Source organism: Procambarus clarkii, chromosome 63 (genome assembly GCF_040958095.1).
Source record: "Procambarus clarkii isolate CNS0578487 chromosome 63, FALCON_Pclarkii_2.0, whole genome shotgun sequence".
Lineage (NCBI taxonomy): Eukaryota > Metazoa > Arthropoda > Malacostraca > Decapoda > Cambaridae > Procambarus > Procambarus clarkii.
Genome location: NC_091212.1, coordinates 4656563 through 4669062, shown reverse-complemented (window position 1 = coordinate 4669062; position 12500 = coordinate 4656563). Strand labels below are relative to the sequence as shown.

The window sequence follows — 12500 nt, the reverse complement described above, 5'->3', positions numbered from 1 at the left end:
CTCTGGCTACGCCTTTTGCTGAGGGGCAAAGCACAGCACGGGAGCAGCACCTCCTCCGTCATGACGACAGGCGGTCGCTCCCTCGCACCACACCAGCAACAAACACAGCGGCTGCTGCTGATGATGCCACGGCTGTTACTGTCCCCCAGCCAACGCACTGAAAATCCGAATTTGGCCGTCTGACGGCTTGCGCCAGACACGCCGTCACTTCGGTTTCAGCAAGCGTTGCTTATAGGCCCCACAACTGTGGCAGCGGCTACCACTAGGGTGCACACATGCCAACGAAATTGTAACAATAATAATAACAACAGTAGTAGTATAGCACTACTTCTGTGCGCACACGCCTCTCTCTCATACATGCACCTGTGTACTGGTGTAATTTACTCGTTCATGAGCGTTATTGGCACCATTTCTTCTCTCTCTCGAATTCTGCTAGGCCAAAGTAAATGAAATCCGGTTGAGTCGGTCCGTAGAGAGTGTGTGTGATAGGCGGGAGGTTCCTCAAGCGTTCAATTTCCCTGGCACACTACTACCTCTGGACGGCGACGCATGGCATGTCGCTTCCGACCCGGTCCTCTAGCCATACCCTTGTGTTGTGCCGTCCAGTCCACGGAGGGGTGGAAACTGGCGGCTTTGCTTGCTGCACGTCTGTGGGACAATCGGATCCGCAGCAGACGTCGAGTGTTTTCTCACTCAAAGGGCGGCAGGCCTCTGTTGCAGAAATAGGACGAAAAGCGTCTTTCTTTCACAGCATGATGAGGTGTGCTAGGGGCTCGTTTGTCAAATATTAGGGGGACTCCCGGTTTGCCTCCTGCCTTCTCATTCGGGGGGCAGTGGCGGGCGTCGTTCCCCAGAGCAGGCCAAAGCGCATCGTTGAGCCTGCCAAAGAGCAGAATATGGAGGCCGCAACAGCTACTCGCCCGATGGATGTTATTCCGACCCTCGCGCAGGAGTGGCGACAGTACACATATCAGGACTGCCGCCGCAATGTGCGTTCGACTTGTCGATGTATCTGGTATTCTTGCGATTCACATACCGACACGCAGTTAGCTGCGGTCTTCATCGACCCACGAGCCAAGTGATCCACCGTTAAGAGTTGTATATGTTTTTATTAAGGCCTGTCGGCCGTCTATCACTCCATCATAGGAGGACGTAATGTATGGGGGGTTTGATAGGGCTGGTAAGAGCCCGACTTTGGTTAGAAGACACATAAAATGCTTTTTTTCTCTCTCCCCTTTTTCCTCCTCTGCCGCACACGTACATTTACGTTTACAGTAGAGTGAAGGCGGGGAGGGAGGGGCCCACTGGGAAGCGTGTCAAGGAAAACCCAGCACTAGACGCCGCCAGAGTAGCAGGCGCCGGCCCTGTCAACGAGAGGAGCAGTAGCGTCTTCGCCTGCTGCTTTCTCTCTATGGTGTGGGTGCCGGAAGCCACTGAGCGACCGGGGACAAGGAAGAAAGATGTCGGTGACGGGTGTCGCGAGCCCCAACAGATGACTCTAAAGCAGTATACGGCGCTAGGACTGTGACCTGCGCCGGTCGGACTGACTGACATGTCATGTCAGTCCGACATCACAGACCTGTTATTGTCTCACAGTGGGTGTTGATCTCCCCGCCGTTTATCCGCTTTCTCCTTTCCCACGGCAATTGGGTGCGGCTCCCAAGGCTACCCTTGCCTTCTTCGCATTGAAGAATACTCGAACGACGACGACGAGCCGATGGTTGCAGCTCTCGCGTCACAAACTGTAATGATCCTTCCGCAGGTTCACCTACGGAAACCTTGTTACGACTTTTACTTCCTCTAAATGATCAAGTTTGGACATCTTTCCGTCAGCTCGAGGCGAGAACCCCTTGCGCCGAGACGCGAGGGGTAGAACATCCAAGAGCGCCAGTCCGAAGGCCTCACTAAATCATTCAATCGGTAGTAGCGACGGGCGGTGTGTACAAAGGGCAGGGACGTAATCAGCGCAAGCTGATGACTTGCACTTACTGGGAATTCCTCGTTCATGGGAAACAATTGCAAGCCCCAATCCCTATCATGAAGGGGATTGAACGGGTTACCCGCTCCTCTCGGAGGGGGAGAACACGTTGATCTCTTCAGTGTAGCGCGCGTGCGGCCCAGAACATCTAAGGGCATCACAGACCTGTTATTGCTCAATCTCGTGCGGCTAGAATTGCCGCTAATCCCTCTAAGAAGAAGTTGCGAACTGGACACCAATTGCTGGAGATCCGTCGACTAGTTAATAGGCCAGAGTCTCGTTCGTTATCGGAATTAACCAGACAAATCGCTCCACCAACTAAGAACGGCCATGCACCACCACCCACCGAATCGAGAAAGAGCTCTCAATCTGTCAATCCTTCCGGTGTCTGGGCCTGGTGAGGTTCCCCGTGTTGAGTCAAATTAAGCCGCAGGCTCCACTCCTGGTGGTGCCCTTCCGTCAATTCCTTTAAGTTTCAGCTTTGCAACCATACTTCCCCCGGAACCCAAAGACTTTGGTTTCCCGGAAGCTGCCCGCCGGGTCATGGGAATAACGCCGGCGGATCGCTAGTTGGCATCGTTTATGGTTAGAACTAGGGCGGTATCTGATCGCCTTCGAACCTCTAACTTTCGTTCTTGATTAATGAAAACATCCTTGGCAAATGCTTTCGCAGTAGTTCGTCTTGCGACGGTCCAAGAATTTCACCTCTAGCGTCGCAGTACGAATGCCCCCGCCTGTTCCTATTAGTCATTACCTCAGGTTCCGAAAACCAACAAAATAGAACCGAGGTCCTATTCCATTATTCCATGCATAGACATTCAGGCCATTAAAGTAGCCTGCTCTGAGCACTCTAATTTTTTCAAAGTAAACGTGCCGGCCACTCGGGACACTCGATGAAGAGCACCCCGTGCGAGCCGGCGGGGCTAGTTAGCTGTTCGGAGCGTGACAGTAAGCACCAGGCGGTGTACCGTCAGTCCGGAACTGAGATCCAACTACGAGCTTTTTAACCGCAACAACTTTAATATACGCTATTGGAGCTGGAATTACCGCGGCTGCTGGCACCAGACTTGCCCTCCAATAGATCCTCGTTAAAGGATTTAAAGTGTACTCATTCCGATTGCGAGGCCTCGGATGAGTCTCGCATCGTTATTTTTCGTCACTACCTCCCCGTGCCGGGAGTGGGTAATTTGCGTGCCTGCTGCCTTCCTTAGATGTGGTAGCCGTTTCTCAGGCTCCCTCTCCGGAATCGAACCCTGATTCCCCGTTACCCGTTATAGCCATTGTAGGCGCATAACCTACAATCGAAAGCTGATAAGGCAGACACTTGAAGGATGCGGCGCCGGTGCGGAGACCGTGCGCTCAGCAAAAAGTTATTCAGATTCACCACGGGTGGGTTAACGGACCGAGGCCCGACCAGTTTTGAACTAATAAAAGCGCTCTTCCCTTGCGGTCAGAGACGTGATGCATGTATTAGCTCTAGAATTACCACAGTTATCCAAGTAAGTGGGTTTACAGATCCAATGAAACATAGCTGATTTAATGAGCCATTCGCGGTTTCGCCTTAACTCGGCTTGTACTTACACATGCATGGCTTAATCTTTGAGACAAGCATATGACTACTGGCAGGATCAACCAGGTAGCTCAACAGTACTACTGATATATAGTACACAAGACACACACACACACACACACCCCTCGCTCCCCTCGGTTTTGCGTTTTAATCCTGCTTTGCAAGTTAAATCTCACTATGGACTCTCTAGCAGCCCGACAGTATGGCGTTATGTCGATACGTTAGACGAACAGAGGCGGAGGAGAGCAGTTACTCCGCGTGGACGAACGATCATAACTACCCCGCCGAGATTACTCCTGCTCGTCATTGTCGTCATTCAACACGGCAAGCTGGAAAAACAGGAGGAGGAGCAGTAGTAAGTGAGTAGGTGGTGGTGGTGGTCTTTTTCGTTTTGGTAGGGACGCGAGTCTTATTTTCCTCGGCGTCACCCCTTTTATATGAAAGGAACCGTCGGAAATGCATCCGAGGTGCCGTGTGGTTTGTCGCCTCCTCGTTGGTGGAGAGAGGCGACGCCACAGTGTTTTTGTTCAGCCTTCCCATGACATGGAAGAAGGTTGGTGCTCTGTTCCCATGCACACAGACCGATCGATAGCTGACTCGATGTGCAGTCGTAGGCTGGAGAAGTGATCGCACGGAGATCGGAAGGAATCGTCGTGACACAATACAGAGGCGCTGCTTTGAAGGCCTCTCGAGCCTCACGACGTGCGCGATTACGGGCGCTCTCGCCTAATGCTACGTATGTCTAGCAGAATGCAAGTTCGCCTCGCGCACCGGACCCGAGATGCCGCAGCGTGTGCAGTGACAGTTCTCAGTTTGCATCGAGCATCGGGATCATGCTCTTGCGGGAAGGAGGATGATGGGGGGTTGTGTGGAGAGAGAGCTGCTGCCGAAACAAACTACTCACTCCAGGGAGGAATTGAAGGCAATTCTCGAGCCACACGACATGCGCGAGTTTCGCCGACCGTCTTCGCCCACTGTTACGTATGTCTAACACATGAACAAGATCGGTCGCACGCGCACACCGGACCCCGAGGTGCCTGGGCTCTGGAACCACACGACATGTGCGAGGAGGGCCGCCTTCGCCTGCAAGTTACGTATGTCTAACAAGACGCAATGGTCGGTCGCTCACACACCGGACTCCAAATACCTCAGCCTATGTGGCATTTGCCCCGCGACAGACAGGCAGGTTCCCCATTGGCGCCGGTGAACGAGAAGCAGTTCGCAACCGCACCGGAACCCAGAACCTGTGATCCAATCCCGCGACAGGCAAAACACCGTCTGGTTCCCCAATTACTCCGGTATACGTCTGCGGCAAACAGTTCGCTACCGCACCGGAACCGAGAACCAGCACCCTAACAGTGGGGGAAGAGAAAGGAGCCCACGCACCAAAACAATGGAATACATTTGCTCCTTCTCTCTGGCGACAACGAGACACAATGTCGCCAAGACGCCGGTAGTAGGTTCAGCCAGCCACCGAGTCTCCCCCTTTATATAGCTATATCTAACGTCCATGGAAGGCCATCTCGGACCACACGACATGCGCGAGTTTCGCCGACCGTCTTCGCCCACTGTTACGTATGTCTAACACATGAACAAGATCGGTCGCACGCGCACACCGGACCCGAGATGCCTGGCTCTGGAACCACACGACATGTGCAAGGAGGGCCGCCTTCGCCTAATGTTACGTATGTCTAACAGAACGCAATGGTCGGTCACTCACACACCGGACTCCAAATACCTCAGCCTATGTGGCATTTGCCCCGCGACAGACAGGCAGGTTCCCCATTGGCGCCGGTGAACGAGAAGCAGTTCGCAACCGCACCGGAACCCAGAACCTGTGATCCAATCCCGCGACAGGCAAAACACCGTCTGGTTCCCCAATTACTCCGGTATACGTCTGCGGCAAACAGTTCGCTACCGCACCGGAACCGAGAACCAGCGCCCTAACAGTGGGGGAAGAGAAAGGAGCCCACGTACCAAAACAATGGAATACATTTGCTCCTTCTCTCTGGCGACAACGAGACACAATGTCGCCAAGACGCCGGTAGTTGTCAGCCAGCCACCGAGTCTCCCCCCTTTATATAGCTATATCTAATGTGCATGGAAGGCCATCTCGGACCACACGACATGCGCGAGTTTCGCCGACCGTCTTCGCCCACTGTTACGTATGTCTAACACATGAACAAGATCGGTCGCACGCGCACACCGGACCCGAGATGCCTGGCTCTGGAACCACACGACATGTGCAAGGAGGGCCGCCTTCGCCTAATGTTACGTATGTCTAACAGAACGCAATGGTCGGTCACTCACACACCGGACTCCAAATACCTCGGCATATGTACCCCGCGACAGGTAAAAGGCTGGTTCCCCATTTACTCCGGTAAACGTCTGCGGCAAACAGTTCGCTACCGCACCGGAACCGAGAACCAGCACCGTGGAATGGGGGAAGGGAAAGTAGCCAACGCACCAAAACAATGGAAAACATTTGCTCCTTCCCTCTGGCAACAACGAGACTTAGAATGTCGCCAAGACGCAGGTAGTTGTCAGTAGTCTCCCTCGCATGGTCCCCTAAGACAGCAGGTTACCCACGAGAAAGGTGCCACAGACACCAGGTCTCCCCTATATATATCGAATGGGTCAAGGTGATGTCGTCACTTCGTGCAAATTGAGCTCAAATGGTCGCCCAGCTCTCGCTGTGCTGTGGTCTAAGCACGAAAACCCCTGATGTACCATGTCCCAGTTCTGGAAAAAGGTACACTCCGGCGCTCGATTTCGGCCAGAATGCCGAACTTGCCTCCCAATTCCTTTCAGGTCTGAGAGCCTTGAAGGACAATAGGGTTACCGGACCAGGCACTTGCAAGGGAGTCAGGGTTACGTTTCGCCGTTTCGGTACCCTCCATCCGATTTGGACGAGATTGAAAACGGAAGCACTTGGGCCGAAGGCCGACGCGGGACTCTAGTCGCCGGGCCCGGCTCTAGCCCCTGGACCCGGGTTAAGTTGTGCCGTTTCCGTACCCCTCGTCCGATTTGGACGAGATTGAAAACAGAAGCACTTGGGTCGGAGGCCGACGCGGGACTCTAGTCCCCGGGCCCGGCTCTAGCTACTGGACCCGGCTGGCAAAACGTAACTTCGGCGCCCTCCGTCCGATTTCCGCGAGACTGAAAACGCAAACGCCCAACCGGAAGCACACCGCTGGGCTTTAGTCCCTGGGTCCGGCTCTAGCTCTGGGGCCCGGCTAGCCGCTGTTAACTTCGGCGCCCGCCGTCTGATTTCGACGAGACTGAAAACGCCAGCTCTGCCGGCAAAGACGGCTACTCAACAATAGCCGATGGGCTCGGCTCTAGCTCCGGGACCCGGCTCGCCGCTGGTATCTTCGGCGCCTGCCGTCCGATTTCCGCGGGGCCGACCACCCCAGCACCCGCATCCAAAGTAGGTTACCCGGCAGTAGCCGACAAATCCGGCTCTAGCTCCTGGACCCGGCTGGCCACTGGTAAATTCGGCACCCGCCGTACGATTTCCGCGGGACTGAACACACCTTCTTCCTGCATCGGAGGAAGGTACTCGGCAATAGCCGTTGGGCCCGGCTCTAGCCACTGGACCCTGGTCTCCGGTGGTAACTTCTTCGGCGCCACCGGCCCAATTCGACCAGACCCGAGCTGACGACAGGGAGAAAGGCACACTCGCTCAGGTAACTTTGTTCGAGAACATATCCCGGCTCCCGACGACACCGGCAACGCTCGCATGCTACACGAGAAACACTGCTGGCGCGACCGCCACACACCGGGCAGGAGCAGGCCGTCACGCCAGGCCAGGCATTCTCTGTGCCGGAGCATTGCCGGAGACTGGACGAGGTCCAGCGGGTAAACGGCGGGAGTAAGCCGCTCGCCTAACAGTCCAGGTTTGCACCTCCCTCCCCCCCATCTCCGGTTTCCTCCCTGCCCTAAGCCGCCTAACAGGACTCTCTCGACGCCACACCGAGCCACAGTGGGTCGTCTCGCCATTCTCTCTTGGTGCCACACCATGGACGGATCCTAGCCCGCCTTTTGAGTTCGAATCTCCGTTTTCGGCGACCCACCTTAACACCCCCCCTCTCCTCACCCATCCAGAGCCCAACCCCACCCCCTACCCCCCCAAGTCCTCGCCTCTGCTTTTCCTTCCTGCCCTCAGCCACCTGAAAGATCTACTCGACGGTTTCACCGAGCCACAGTGAGGTCGTCTCTGAATTTCCTCTCCTCACTGTCCCCAGCCGCCTCACAGCACTCTCTCGACGACGCACCGAGCCCTCGGTGGGTCGTCTCTCCGTTTCCTCCCTGTCCTCAGCCGCCTCACAGGACTCTCTCGACGCCTCACCCTGCCACAGTGGGTCGTCTCTCCGTTCTGTCTCTGTGTCGGATCAGGGACGGATCCTAGCCCGCCGTTTGAGGTCGAATCTCCGTTTTCGGCGACCCACCTTAACACCCCCCCTCCCCTCACCCATCCAGAGCCCAACCCCACCCCCTACCCCCCCATGTCCTCGTCTCTGCTTTTCCTTCCTGCCCTCAGCCACCTGAAAGATCTACTCGACGGTTTCACCGAGCCACAGTGAGGTCGTCTCTCAATTTCCTCCCTGTCCCCAGCCGCCTCACAGCACTCTCTCGACGACGCACCCAGCCCTCAGTGGGTCGTCTCTCCGTTTCCTCCCTGTCCTCAGCCGCCTCACAGCACTCTCTCGACGACGCACCGAGCCCTCGGTGGGTCGTCTCTCCGTTTCCTCCCTGTCCTCAGCCGCCTCACAGGACTCTCTCGACGCCTCACCCTGCCACAGTGGGTCGTCTCTCCGTTCTGTCTCTGTGTCGGATCAGGGACGGATCCTAGCCCGCCTTTTGAGTTCGAATCTCCGTTTTCGGCGACCCACCTTAACACCCCCCCTCCCCTCACCCATCCAGAGCCCAACCCCACCCCCTACCCCCCCAAGTCCTCGTCTCTGCTTTTCCTTCCTGCCCTCAGCCACCTGAAAGATCTACTCGACGGTTTCACCGAGCCACAGTGAGGTCGTCTCTCAATTTCCTCCCTGTCCCCAGCCGCCTCACAGCACTCTCTCGACGACGCACCCAGCCCTCAGTGGGTCGTCTCTCCGTTTCCTCCCTGTCCTCAGCCGCCTCACAGCACTCTCTCGACGACGCACCGAGCCCTCGGTGGGTCGTCTCTCCGTTTCCTCCCTGTCCTCAGCCGCCTCACAGGACTCTCTCGACGCCTCACCCTGCCACAGTGGGTCGTCTCTCCGTTCTGTCTCTGTGTCGGATCAGGGACGGATCCTAGCCCGCCTTTTGAGTTCGAATCTCCGTTTTCGGCGACCCACCTTAACACCCCCCCTCCCCTCACCCATCCAGAGCCCAACCACACCCCCTACCCCCCCAAGTCCTCGTCTCTGCTTTTCCTTCCTGCCCTCAGCCACCTGAAAGATCTACTCGACGGTTTCACCGAGCCACAGTGAGGTCGTCTCTCAATTTCCTCCCTGTCCCCAGCCGCCTCACAGCACTCTCTCGACGACGCACCCAGCCCTCAGTGGGTCGTCTCTCCGTTTCCTCCCTGTCCTCAGCCGCCTCACAGCACTCTCTCGACGACGCACCGAGCCCTCGGTGGGTCGTCTCTCCGTTTCCTCCCTGTCCTCAGCCGCCCCACAGGACTCTCTCGACGCCACACCCTGCCACAGTGGGTCGTCTCTCCGTTCCGTCTCTGTGTCGGATCAGGGACGGATCCTAGCCCGCCGTTTGAGGTCGAATCTCCGTTTTCGGCGACCCACCTTAACACCCCCCCTCCCCTCACCCATCCAGAGCCCAACCCCACCCCCTAACCCCCCATGTCCTCGTCTCTGCTTTTCCTTCCTGCCCTCAGCCACCTGAAAGATCTACTCGACGGTTTCACCGAGCCACAGTGAGGTCGTCTCTCAATTTCCTCCCTGTCCCCAGACGCCTCACAGCACTCTCTCGACGACGCACCCAGCCCTCAGTGGGTCGTCTCTCCGTTTCCTCCCTGTCCTCAGCCGCCTCACAGCACTCTCTCGACGACGCACCGAGCCCTCGGTGGGTCGTCTCTCCGTTTCCTCCCTGTCCTCAGCCGCCTCACAGGACTCTCTCGACGCCTCACCCTGCCACAGTGGGTCGTCTCTCCGTTCTGTCTCTGTGTCGGATCAGGGACGGATCCTAGCCCGCCTTTTGAGTTCGAATCTCCGTTTTCGGCGACCCACCTTAACACCCACCCTCCCCTCACCCATCCAGAGCCCAACCCCACCCCCTACCCCCCCAAGTCCTCGTCTCTGCTTTTCCTTCCTGCCCCCAGCCACCTGAAAGATCTACTCGACGGTTTCACCGAGCCACAGTGAGGTCGTCTCTCAATTTCCTCCCTGTCCCCAGCCGCCTCACAGCACTCTCTCGACGACGCACCCAGCCCTCAGTGGGTCGTCTCTCCGTTTCCTCCCTGTCCTCAGCCGCCTCACAGCACTCTCTCGACGACGCACCGAGCCCTCGGTGGGTCGTCTCTCCGTTTCCTCCCTGTCCTCAGCCGCCTCACAGGACTCTCTCGACGCCTCACCCTGCCACAGTGGGTCGTCTCTCCGTTCTGTCTCTGTGTCGGATCAGGGACGGATCCTAGCCCGCCTTTTGAGTTCGAATCTCCGTTTTCGGCGACCCACCTTAACACCCCCCCTCCCCTCACCCATCCAGAGCCCAACCCCACCCCCTACCCCCCCAAGTCCTCGTCTCTGCTTTTCCTTCCTGCCCTCAGCCACCTGAAAGATCTACTCGACGGTTTCACCGAGCCACAGTGAGGTCGTCTCTCAATTTCCTCCCTGTCCCCAGCCGCCTCAGCAGCACTCTCTCGACGACGCACCCAGCCCTCAGTGGGTCGTCTCTCCGTTTCCTCCCTGTCCTCAGCCGCCTCACAGCACTCTCTCGACGACGCACCGAGCCCTCGGTGGGTCGTCTCTCCGTTTCCTCCCTGTCCTCAGCCGCCTCACAGGACTCTCTCGACGCCTCACCCTGCCACAGTGGGTCGTCTCTCCGTTCTGTCTCTGTGTCGGATCAGGGACGGATCCTAGCCCGCCTTTTGAGTTCGAATCTCCGTTTTCGGCGACCCACCTTAACACCCCCCCTCCCCTCACCCATCCAGAGCCCAACCCCACCCCCTACCCCCCCAAGTCCTCGTCTCTGCTTTTCCTTCCTGCCCTCAGCCACCTGAAAGATCTACTCGACGGTTTCACCGAGCCACAGTGAGGTCGTCTCTCAATTTCCTCCCTGTCCCCAGCCGCCTCACAGCACTCTCTCGACGACGCACCCAGCCCTCAGTGGGTCGTCTCTCCGTTTCCTCCCTGTCCTCAGCCGCCTCACAGCACTCTCTCGACGACGCACCGAGCCCTCGGTGGGTCGTCTCTCCGTTTCCTCCCTGTCCTCAGCCGCCCCACAGGACTCTCTCGACGCCACACCCTGCCACAGTGGGTCGTCTCTCCGTTCCGTCTCTGTGTCGGATCAGGGACGGATCCTAGCCCGCCGTTTGAGGTCGAATCTCCGTTTTCGGCGACCCACCTTAACACCCCCCCTCCCCTCACCCATCCAGAGCCCTACCCCACCCCCTACCCCCCCAAGTCCTCGCCTCTGCTTTTCCTTCCTGCCCTCAGCCACCTGAAAGATCTACTCGACGGTTTCACCGAGCCACAGTGAGGTCGTCTCTCAATTTCCTCCCTGTCCCCAGCCGCCTCACAGCACTCTCTCGACGACGCACCCAGCCCTCAGTGGGTCGTCTCTCCGTTTCCTCCCTGTCCTCAGCCGCCTCACAGCACTCTCTCGACGACGCACCGAGCCCTCGGTGGGTCGTCTCTCCGTTTCCTCCCTGTCCTCAGCCGCCTCACAGGACTCTCTCGACGCCTCACCCTGCCACAGTGGGTCGTCTCTCCGTTCTGTCTCTGTGTCGGATCAGGGACGGATCCTAGCCCGCCTTTTGAGTTCGAATCTCCGTTTTCGGCGACCCACCTTAACACCCCCCCTCCCCTCACCCATCCAGAGCCCTAACCCCACCCCCTACCCCCCCAAGTCCTCGTCCTCTGCTTTTCCTTCCTGCCCTCAGCCACCTGAAAGATCTACTCGACGGTTTCACCGAGCCACAGTGAGGTCGTCTCTCAATTTCCTCCCTGTCCCCAGCCGCCTCACAGCACTCTCTCGACGACGCACCCAGCCCTCAGTGGGTCGTCTCTCCGTTTCCTCCCTGTCCTCAGCCGCCTCACAGCACTCTCTCGACGACGCACCGAGCCCTCGGTGGGTCGTCTCTCCGTTTCCTCCCTGTCCTCAGCCGCCTCACAGGACTCTCTCGACGCCTCACCCTGCCACAGTGGGTCGTCTCTCCGTTCTGTCTCTGTGTCGGATCAGGGACGGATCCTAGCCCGCCTTTTGAGTTCGAATCTCCGTTTTCGGCGACCCACCTTAACACCCCCCCTCCCCTCACCCATCCAGAGCCCAACCCCACCCCCTACCCCCCCAAGTCCTCGTCTCTGCTTTTCCTTCCTGCCCTCAGCCACCTGAAAGATCTACTCGACGGTTTCACCGAGCCACAGTGAGGTCGTCTCTCAATTTCCTCCCTGTCCCCAGCCGCCTCACAGCACTCTCTCGACGACGCACCCAGCCCTCAGTGGGTCGTCTCTCCGTTTCCTCCCAGTCCTCAGCCGCCTCACAGCACTCTCTCGACGACGCACCGAGCCCTCGGTGGGTCGTCTCTCCGTTTCCTCCCTGTGCTCATCCGCCTCACAGGACTCTCTCGACGCCTCACCCTGCCACAGTGGGTCGTCTCTCCGTTCTGTCTCTGTGTCGGATCAGGGACGGATCCTAGCCCGCCATTTGAGGTCGAATCTCCGTTTTCGGCGACCCACCTTAACACCCCCCCTCCCCTCACCCATCCAGAGCCCAACCCCACCCCCTACCCCCCCC

At 57.8% G+C, this 12500-nt stretch overlaps 2 non-coding genes across 2 annotated transcripts; both read right to left on the bottom strand.

The window, feature by feature from the left end:
* Positions 1-936: 936 nt before the first annotated feature.
* Positions 937-1098, bottom strand: LOC138354614 (5.8S ribosomal RNA). Its single transcript, XR_011223595.1, has one exon. It is a non-coding gene; the product is annotated as a 5.8S ribosomal RNA (ribosomal RNA).
* A 647-nt stretch (positions 1099-1745) lies between these two features.
* On the bottom strand, positions 1746-3617 carry LOC138354617 (small subunit ribosomal RNA). Its single transcript, XR_011223598.1, has one exon. It is a non-coding gene; the product is annotated as a small subunit ribosomal RNA (ribosomal RNA).
* Between the last annotated feature and the right edge of the window lie 8883 nt (positions 3618-12500).